Here is a 10000-nt window from a genome sequence, read left to right on the forward strand (position 1 = left end):
CAAAAATGGCCAGTTTTGGCCCGTTTTTGGGCTGTTTTGGCCTGTTTTTGGGCTGTTCTTGCGTGCCGCGGCGACCGTCGTGAGCGGAGCAAAATGTCAGCCATCTCAGCACCCTGGAACCCCCCGGGTGGCACAGGGCTGGATGGGGCTTTCGTATAGCAGGGACGGTGCTGCCTCTCGCTTCGCTCGCTGTTCGCCGCTCGCCGCTCGCTCGCGCAGCCAAAAATGGCCAGTTTTGGCCCGTTTTTGGGCAGTTTTGGCCTGTTTTTGGGCTGTTCTTGCGTGGCGCGGCGACCGTCGAGAGCGGACCAAAATGTCAGCCATCTCAGCACCCTGGAACCCCCCGGGTGGCACAGGGCTGGATGGGGCTTTCGTATAGCAGGGACGGTGCTGCCTCACGCTTCGCTCGCTGTTCGCCGCTCGCCGCTCGCTCGCGCAGCCAAAAATGGCCTGTTTTGGCCCGTTTTTGGGCTGTTTTGGCCTGTTTTTGGGCTGTTCTTGCGTGGCGCGGCGACCGTCGTGAGCGGAGCAAAATGTCAGCCATCTCAGCACCCTGGAACCCCCCGGGTGGCACAGGGCTGGATGGGGCTTTCGTATAGCAGGGACGGTGCTGCCTCACGCTTCGCTCGCTGTTCGCCGCTCGCCGCTCGCTCGCGCAGCCAAAAATGGCCTGTTTTGGCCCGTTTTTGGGCTGTTTTGGCCTGTTTTTGGGCTGTTCTTGTGTGGCGCGGCGACCGTCGTAAGCGGAGCAAAATGTCAGCCATCTCAGCACCCTGGAACCCCCCGGGTGGCACAGGGCTGGATGGGGCTTTCGTATAGCAGGGACGGTGCTGCCTCACGCTTCGCTCGCTGTTCGCCGCTCGCCGCTCGCTCGCGCAGCCAAAAATGGCCTGTTTTGGCCCGTTTTTGGGCTGTTTTGGCCTGTTTTTGGGCTGTTCTTGCGTGGCGCGGCGACCGTCGTGAGCGGAGCAAAATGTCAGCCATCTCAGCACCCTGGAACCCCCCGGGTGTCACAGGGCTGGATGGGGCTTTCGTATAGCAGGGACGGTGCTGCCTCACGCTTCGCTCACTGTTCGCCGCTCGCCGCTCGCTCGCGCAGCCAAAAATGGCCTGTTTTGGCCCGTTTTTGGGCTGTTTTGGCCTGTTTTTGGGCTGTTCTTGCGTGGTGCGGTGACCATCGTGAGCGGAGCAAAACGTCAGCCATCTCAGCACCCTGGAACCCCCCGGGTGGCACAGGGCTGGATGGGGCTTTCGTATAGCAGGGACGGTGCTGCCTCTCGCTTCGCTCGCTGTCCGCCGCTCGCCGCTCGCTCGTGCAGCCAAAAATGGTCAGTTTTGGCCGGTTTTTGGGCCATTTTGGCCTGTTTTTGGGGTGTTCTTGTGTGCCGCGGCGATCGCCATGAGCGGAGCAAAATGTCAGCCATCTCAGCACCCTGGAACCCCCTGGGTGGCACAGGGCTGGATGGGGCATTCGTATAGCAGGGACGGTGCTGCCTCTCGCTTCGCTCGCTGTTCGCCGCTCGCCGCTCGCTCGGGCAGCCAAAATTGGCCAGTTTTGGCCCGTTTTTGGGCTGTTTTGGCCTGTTTTTGGGGTGTTCTTGCGTGGCGCGGTGACCGTCGTGAGCGGAGCAAAATGTCAGCCATCTCAGCACCTTGGAACCCCCCGGGTTGTCACGACCTTAGCTGGAATTGCCTAAGGCGTGCGGCACCCTTGCGGCCAAAGACGCGAACTTAGCTTGCGTTGCCTAAGTCGCGAGTCACTCGTGCGGCCAAGACGCGAACTTAGCTTGCCTTGCCTAAGTCGCGCTTCGCCCTTGCGATCTTGCTCCGCAAGGATCAGCCCACTTTGTAACCTCTCGCAGGTCCCGAAGGACCTGTAAAAGAGAAAGAGAGTTAGATCGAAAGAACGAGCAACGGACACGTCCCGAAGTCTCGCGGAAAGGAAAGCTTTACAAGCAATTCGTCGAACACCTTGTGTGCACAAGAGAAAAGAGGGAGAGGGGGAAAAGCAAGGCTTTCAAGGATGAACGAACAGCTGCAAGCCCACAAACAGCCGCTCACCTGGTCCCGGACGCAACACCAAGTTCCCGTAAAGGTCACGTACGAACTTGCGAAAGAGTGTTCAACGCCCGGTATATAACCGAAGCCCCATCCAGCCATGTGCCACCCGGGGGGTTCCTGGGTGCTGAGATGGCTGACATTTTGGTGAGCGGAGGCAGCACTCCGCTCACCTCCCGCGGCACGCGAAAACGGAGCCGTTTTGGGCTGTTTTGGGGCTGTTTTGCTCGGTTCGGTGAGCGATCGCTTTGCAACGCTGCAGCTTGTTCGAACTTACATATTTACAAGCAAAATGACCCAAAACCATAAGAAAACAGGCTGCCAAGCAGCTGTACATGCGGGTGTGAGCGACGAACGGTTCGTTGAACGGAGTTGTTGCGGGTGCGCGACGACCGTTCGTGACATTCTCCCCCACTTAAACTGTCGACGCCCTCGTTGACGCTTGTTGGTAGTTGTTGATGAGTTCTTCTTCATGTCGCAGGGCGTCTTCAGGCTCCCAACTGGCTTCAGTTCGGGGAAGCTTTCGCCACTTCACCAAGTACTCTGTTTGCTCCGCTCCGTTGGGTAGCTTTATCTTGCGATCCGCCAGAATGGTTTCCACTCGCTTCTCGTAGGAGGCTGTGATGGGAGGTAGCCGAGTTGGAACACTTCGAGAAGCATCTTGCGGATCTGAATGGTAGGCCTTCAGGTTGCTGGCGTGAAGAACGTTGTGAATTTTGAACCACGCCGGCAGCTGCAACTTGTAAGAAACATTGCCTACCCTGCTGATAATTGGGAAGGGCCCTTCATACTTACGCACCAATCCTTTGTGGACTCTTTTCCTGAAGAATTGGAGTGATGCTGGTTGGAGCTTTACCAACACCAAATCGCCAACTTTGAACTCTTGCGGTCGCCTTCCCAAGTCGGCCCACTTCTTCATCCTCTTTGCCGCCTTCTCCAAGTAAGCCCGCGCAATATCTGCATTTCGATGCCACTCCTTTGCGAAATGATAGGCCGAAGGACTACTTCCAGTATACCCAATTGCCATGGTGTGCGGAGTCGACGGTTGTTGTCCTGTGATAATTTCGAAGGGGCTCTTGTTGGACGCAGAGCTCCGCTGCAAGTTGTAGGAGAATTGGGCAATGTCCAACAGCTTCACCCAATCTCGTTGATTGGCACTCACGTAGTGCCGGAGATACTGCTCCAAGAGCGAATTTATTCTTTCAGTCTGACCATCCGTCTGGGGGTGGAGGCTTGTAGAGAAGTATAACTTTGATCCCAACAATTTGAATAGCTCGGTCCAGAACCGTCCCAGAAACCGAGCGTCTCGATCACTAATGATATTGTGTGGGACTCCCCAATACTTCACTACACCCTTCATCATCAGTCTGGCCGCCTCTTCAGCTGAACAGTGTAGGGGAGCAGCAATGAAAGTTGCATACTTTGAAAACCGATCGACCACCACAAGTATCGATCCAAGTCCCCCTACAGGTGGCAAGCTTGATATGAAGTCTAAGGAAATGCTCTCCCATGGCCTTTCTGGTACGGGCAACGGCTCCAAAAGTCCCACCGGCTTCCGCTGCTCCACCTTGTCTTGTTGGCAAGTAAGGCATGTTCGAACATACTCCTCCACATCAATCCCCATCTTTGGCCAGTAGAAGGCCCTCTCCACGAGTGCCAATGTTCTGTGAATGCCGGGATGTCCAGCCCAAAGGGAATCGTGACACTCTTTTAAGAGTTCACGTCTTAAATTGTCCACTCGGGGAACATAAACCCTATTCCCTTTTGTGTAAACAAGTCCCTCCTGGACCCAAAATCGTCGTGCCTTGCCTTCTTTGATGAGCTGCATCAGGATAACCGCCTGGGGATCACTATACAGTCCATCTCTGATTCGGGAAAGGAAGTTGGAGTGTAACTGACTTGTTTGGCCTCTGCCCTCCAGTTGTGCAGCATTCACGCACTCCACCTTCCGACTCAGCGCATCGGCCACGACATTCGCCTTCCCGGGCTTATATTCCATAGCCATATCAAATTCAGCCAGGAAGTCCTGCCACCGTGCTTGCTTTGGGGAGAGCTTCTTCTGAGTTTGGAAATAACTCAGGGCGATGTTGTCTGTCCTCAGCACAAATCGCGACCCAAGGAGGTAGTGTCGCCAAACTCGTAGGCAGTGGATCACCGCTGTCATCTCCTTCTCATGCACTGGATACCGCCTCTCGGTCTCGTTGAGTTTGCGGCTCTCGTAGGCCACCGGATGACCTTCTTGCATGAGTACTCCACCAATAGCAAAGTCCGAAGCATCTGTATGGACTTCAAAGGGCTCTCCGTAGTTTGGCAATTTGAGCACAGGTTCTTCCAGAACAGCAGCCTTCAGATCTTGGAATGCTATCTCACATCTGTCAGACCACTTCCAAGGCTGCTCCTTCTTCAGCAACTCCGTCAGTGGGGTTGCCCGCTTCGAATATCCCGCGATGAAGCGTCGATAGTAGTTGACGAAACCAAGGAAGGATCTCAACTCTGGCACCTTCTTTGGAGTTCGCCATTCCGCAACTGCTTGCACCTTCGACTTATCCATCCGAATGGAGCCATCACCGATTCGATGCCCCAAGAATAGGATCTCAGTCTGAGCAAAGTAGCATTTCTCCCTTTTTACGAACAACGTGTTCTCCCTGAGAACCTTGAAAATCGTCCGAAGGTGCTTGACATGCTCCTCGAGCGTTTGGCTGTAGACGACGATATCGTCCAAGTAGACGACCACGAACTTATCCAAATACTCCTTGAATAGCTGGTTCATGAGAGTACAGAATGTGGCCGGAGCGTTGGTTAAGCCGAAAGGCATCACCAAGAACTCAAACGCTCCATATCTGGTCACACAAGTAGTCTTTGCTTCGTCGCCTTCAGCAATGCGCACCTGCCAATACCCCGACCGGAGGTCGAGTTTTGAGAAATACTTCGCCTTGCCCAGTTGATCGAACAAGTCCGCGATGAGCGGGATGGGATACTTGTTCTTCACTGTTACTTTGTTGAGGGCTCGATAGTCGACGCATAATCGGAGACTCCCATCTTGTTTCTTCTGAAAGAGAACTGGAGCTCCGAAAGGTGCTTTTGAGCTGCGGATGAGACCACCGCTTAGCAGTTCACCTAACTGCTTTCTGAGTTCTGCCAACTCTGGCGGGGCCATGCGATAGGGTGGTCTCGCTGGAGGCTTCACTCCTGGCTCCAGCTCAATACTGTGATCCACGCCTCTGCGTGGCGGAAGAGTCTTCGGCAACTCAGGTGGCATAACGTCTTTGAACTCCTTCAGGACGTTGGCCACCACAGCAGGTTCTTGAATGGCTTCTTCATTGAGTGGCTCTAGCTTCATAGCAGCCACGAATGTTAGTTCGTCCTTTCGCACCCCTTTCTTCAATTGTAATGCCGAAATATGTTGGGGCTCCTTGGTTCCTCTCCGAGAGACGGGCACCACACAGGGGTCATCGCCTCCCATCATACATAGGGAATTCAAGAATGGCATCGGCACCAACTTCGCCGCGTGCATAAACTCCATTCCAAGAATCACTTGGAAGTCATCTAGTGGCACGGCCATCATGTTGGTGGTTCCGCTCCAAGTCCCGATTCTGATGGGAACTCCCTTCGCCAATCCGGAGATTCGCCTGGCCTCCGAGTTCACTGCTTTCATTCGGCTTGGGCTCTTCTCCAATGTCAACCCAAGTCGCTGTGCTTCACGATCGGCTATGAAGTTGTGGGTAGCGCCCGTGTCCACCATTGCACGGGTCGTTTGGCCATTCAGCTTGATGTCCACATACATCAGTTCACTACTTCCTGCTTTTTGTGCCTTCGTCTTCATGTTCTCCCCCACTTGACCCCGCATAGCGTTCAACAAACGCATTGCTCCCATTCGGGGTCCTTGCGACTCTTCATCGTCGCTGCTGGATTCAGAACTGCTTGAGCTAAGGGCAACAGCTTTGCCCTTGTCCGATCGGGGAGGGTGGATGGAAGCTGTCAAAGCATTGAGTGCCTGCTTCTGTGGGCACTCCCTTACCATGTGCGGTCCTCCGCACAAGAAGCATCCTCCAGGTTTTGAGGCCTTGCCTTTCGGGTTCGGCCCTTTGTGGGAGCTCTTCTTCTTTTGTTCACCCCCGAGCTCCTTCCCTCGAGAATGTTTTTGAGGGCGATTGTTTGAAGATTGTTTCCTTCTCGCTGGGTCTTCAGAGGAAACGAAGTCGGTGAGCCTTTCTGCAGCTGCAATTGCCCCGACCACGTCGGTAACATTCCTTCGATTCAGCTCTTGCTGAGCCCATGGTTTCAAACCATCAAGGAAACTGAACAACTTGTCCTTCTCGGACATGTCCTGTATGTCCAGCATCAGTGCAGAAAACTGCTTTACATAGTCTCGGATGGTGGTACTTTGGCGGAGTTGTCTCAACTTCCTTCTTGCGACGAACTCTGTGTTCTCCGGTAGGAACTGAGTTCTCAACTCCCGCTTCAAGTCTTCCCATGTGTCGACTCGACACCGACCTTGTTGGATTTCCTCCCAACGAGTTCGCCACCAAAGTTTCGCATCTCCGTTCAGATACATTGTTGCTATTGAAACTTTGGTATCTTCAGAATCGGGTCTCGTAGCTCGGAAGTATTGTTCCATGTCGAACAGAAAGTTCTCGAGCTCCTTGGCATCTCTGGCCCCTCCGTATCCATGGGGCTCAGGTGCCCTCAAGTTTTGTGGTGGTGCAACGCGGGTGTTGCTTCCTCCCGCATTTAGCGTTCTTGTGAGCATAGCCACTTTCGCCGTGAGTTCCGCCACAACATCTTGTAAGTGCTGCACGGAGTCCTTGGTGTCATCGGACAGTCGGTCGACTAGGGCCTCGACCTTGTCGATCCTGGACTCCGCTTCCTCTTGCGAGCTCTCTACCCCAACAAGTCTTTGTTGGCCATGGTAGAGTTCCTCCATGCTCGCTTCCAGAACATCCAGGCGGGTTTCCGCCGTCGTGAGTCTCTCCTTATGACTCTTTTTCCCAGTTAGCGCACCAGATTGTGCTTCCTCCGCTCGCGGAGAGTTGCCAACTTCTCGCTCATCCTGTTCGCTGCCGCGATCCTCATGAGCGGCTCCAACAGCATGAGAGCGAGTGTGCACATGCAGCCCACCTGCGGCTGCTTGGGGCAAGGGTCCGGCCTGCCCCGTCTTGCTTGATTCGCCACGATGCTTTGCCATGGCGAAGTTGCGAAGTTCGTTCGCTGTTCGATCGAAGAGCTTGCCCGCTCTGATACCACAATGTCACGACCTTAGCTGGAATTGCCTAAGGCGTGCGGCACCCTTGCGGCCAAAGACGCGAACTTAGCTTGCGTTGCCTAAGTCGCGAGTCACTCGTGCGGCCAAGACGCGAACTTAGCTTGCCTTGCCTAAGTCGCGCTTCGCCCTTGCGATCTTGCTCCGCAAGGATCAGCCCACTTTGTAACCTCTCGCAGGTCCCGAAGGACCTGTAAAAGAGAAAGAGAGTTAGATCGAAAGAACGAGCAACGGACACGTCCCGAAGTCTCGCGGAAAGGAAAGCTTTACAAGCAATTCGTCGAACACCTTGTGTGCACAAGAGAAAAGAGGGAGAGGGGGAAAAGCAAGGCTTTCAAGGATGAACGAACAGCTGCAAGCCCACAAACAGCCGCTCACCTGGTCCCGGACGCAACACCAAGTTCCCGTAAAGGTCACGTACGAACTTGCGAAAGAGTGTTCAACGCCCGGTATATAACCGAAGCCCCATCCAGCCATGTGCCACCCGGGGGGTTCCTGGGTGCTGAGATGGCTGACATTTTGGTGAGCGGAGGCAGCACTCCGCTCACCTCCCGCGGCACGCGAAAACGGAGCCGTTTTGGGCTGTTTTGGGGCTGTTTTGCTCGGTTCGGTGAGCGATCGCTTTGCAACGCTGCAGCTTGTTCGAACTTACATATTTACAAGCAAAATGACCCAAAACCATAAGAAAACAGGCTGCCAAGCAGCTGTACATGCGGGTGTGAGCGACGAACAGTTCGTTGAACGGAGTTGTTGCGGGTGCGCGACGACCGTTCGTGACAGGGTGGCACAGGGCTGGATGGAGCTTTCGTATAGCAGGGACGGTGCTGCCTCTCGCTTCGCTCGCTGTTCGCCGCTCGCCGCTCGCTCGCGCAGCCAAAAATGGCCAGTTTTGGCCCGTTTTTGGGCTGTTTTGGCCTGTTTTTGGGCTGTTCTTGCGTGCCGCGGCGACCGTCGTGAGCGGAGCAAAATGTCAGCCATCTCAGCACCCTGGAACCCCCCGGGTGGCACAGGGCTGGATGGGGCTTTCGTATAGCAGGGACGGTGCTGCCTCTCGCTTCGCTCGCTGTTCGCCGCTCGCCGCTCGCTCGCGCAGCCAAAAATGGCCAGTTTTGGCCCGTTTTTGGGCAGTTTTGGCCTGTTTTTGGGGTGTTCTTGCGTGGCGTGGCGACCGTCGTGAGCGGAGCAAAATGTCAGCCATCTCAGCACCCTGGAACCCCCCGGGTGGCACAGGGCTGGATGGGGCTTTCGTATAGCAGGGACGGTGCTGCCTCTCGCTTCGCTCGCTGTTCGCCGCTCGCCGCTCGCTCGCGCAGCCAAAAATGGCCAGTTTTGGCCCGTTTTTGGGCAGTTTTGGCCTGTTTTTGGGGTGTTCTTGCGTGGCGCGGCGACCGTCGTGAGCGGAGCAAAATGTCAGCCATCTCAGCACCCTGGAACCCCCCGGGTGGCACAGGTCTGGATGGGGCTTTCGTATAGCAGGGACGGTGCTGCCTCACGCTTCGCTCGCTGTTCGCCGCTCGCCGCTCGCTCGCGCAGCCAAAAATGGCCAGTTTTGGCCCGTTTTTGGGCAGTTTTGGCCTGTTTTTGGGCTGTTCTTGCGTGGCGCGGCGACCGTCGAGAGCGGACCAAAATGTCAGCCATCTCAGCACCCTGGAACCCCCCGGGTGGCACAGGGCTGGATGGGGCTTTCGTATAGCAGGGACGGTGCTGCCTCACGCTTCGCTCGCTGTTCGCCGCTCGCCGCTCGCTCGCGCAGCCAAAAATGGCCAGTTTTGGCCCGTTTTTGGGCTGTTTTGGCCTGTTTTTGGGCTGTTCTTGCGTGGCGCGGCGACCGTCGTGAGCGGAGCAAAATGTCAGCCATCTCAGCACCCTGGAACCCCCCGGGTGGCACAGGGCTGGATGGGGCTTTCGTATAGCAGGGACGGTGCTGCCTCACGCTTCGCTCGCTGTTCGCCGCTTGCCGCTCGCTCGCGCAGCCAAAAATGGCCTGTTTTGGCCCGTTTTTGGGCTGTTTTGGCCTGTTTTTGGGCTGTTCTTGTGTGGCGCGGCGACCGTCGTGAGCGGAGCAAAATGTCAGCCATCTCAGCACCCTGGAACCCCCCGGGTGGCACAGGGCTGGATGGGGCTTTCGTATAGCAGGGACGGTGCTGCCTCACGCTTCGCTCGCTGTTCGCCGCTCGCCGCTCGCTCGCGCAGCCAAAAATGGCCTGTTTTGGCCCGTTTTTGGGCTGTTTTGGCCTGTTTTTGGGCTGTTCTTGCGTGGCGCGGCGACCGTCGTGAGCGGAGCAAAATGTCAGCCATCTCAGCACCCTGGAACCCCCCGGGTGGCACAGGGCTGGATGGGGCTTTCGTATAGCAGGGGCGGTGCTGCCTCACGCTTCGCTCACTGTTCGCCGCTCGCCGCTCGCTCGCGCAGCCAAAAATGGCCTGTTTTGGCCCGTTTTTGGGCTGTTTTGGCCTGTTTTTGGGCTGTTCTTGCGTGGTGCGGTGACCATCGTGAGCGGAGCAAAACGTCAGCCATCTCAGCACCCTGGAACCCCCCGGGTGGCACAGGGCTGGATGGGGCTTTCGTATAGCAGGGACGGTGCTGCCTCTCGCTTCGCTCGCTGTCCGCCGCTCGCCGCTCGCTCGCGCAGCCAAAAATGGCCAGTTTTGGCCCGTTTTTGGGCCGTTTTGGCCTGTTTT

Source organism: Musa acuminata, unplaced genomic scaffold (genome assembly GCF_036884655.1).
Source record: "Musa acuminata AAA Group cultivar baxijiao unplaced genomic scaffold, Cavendish_Baxijiao_AAA HiC_scaffold_56, whole genome shotgun sequence".
Lineage (NCBI taxonomy): Eukaryota > Viridiplantae > Streptophyta > Magnoliopsida > Zingiberales > Musaceae > Musa > Musa acuminata.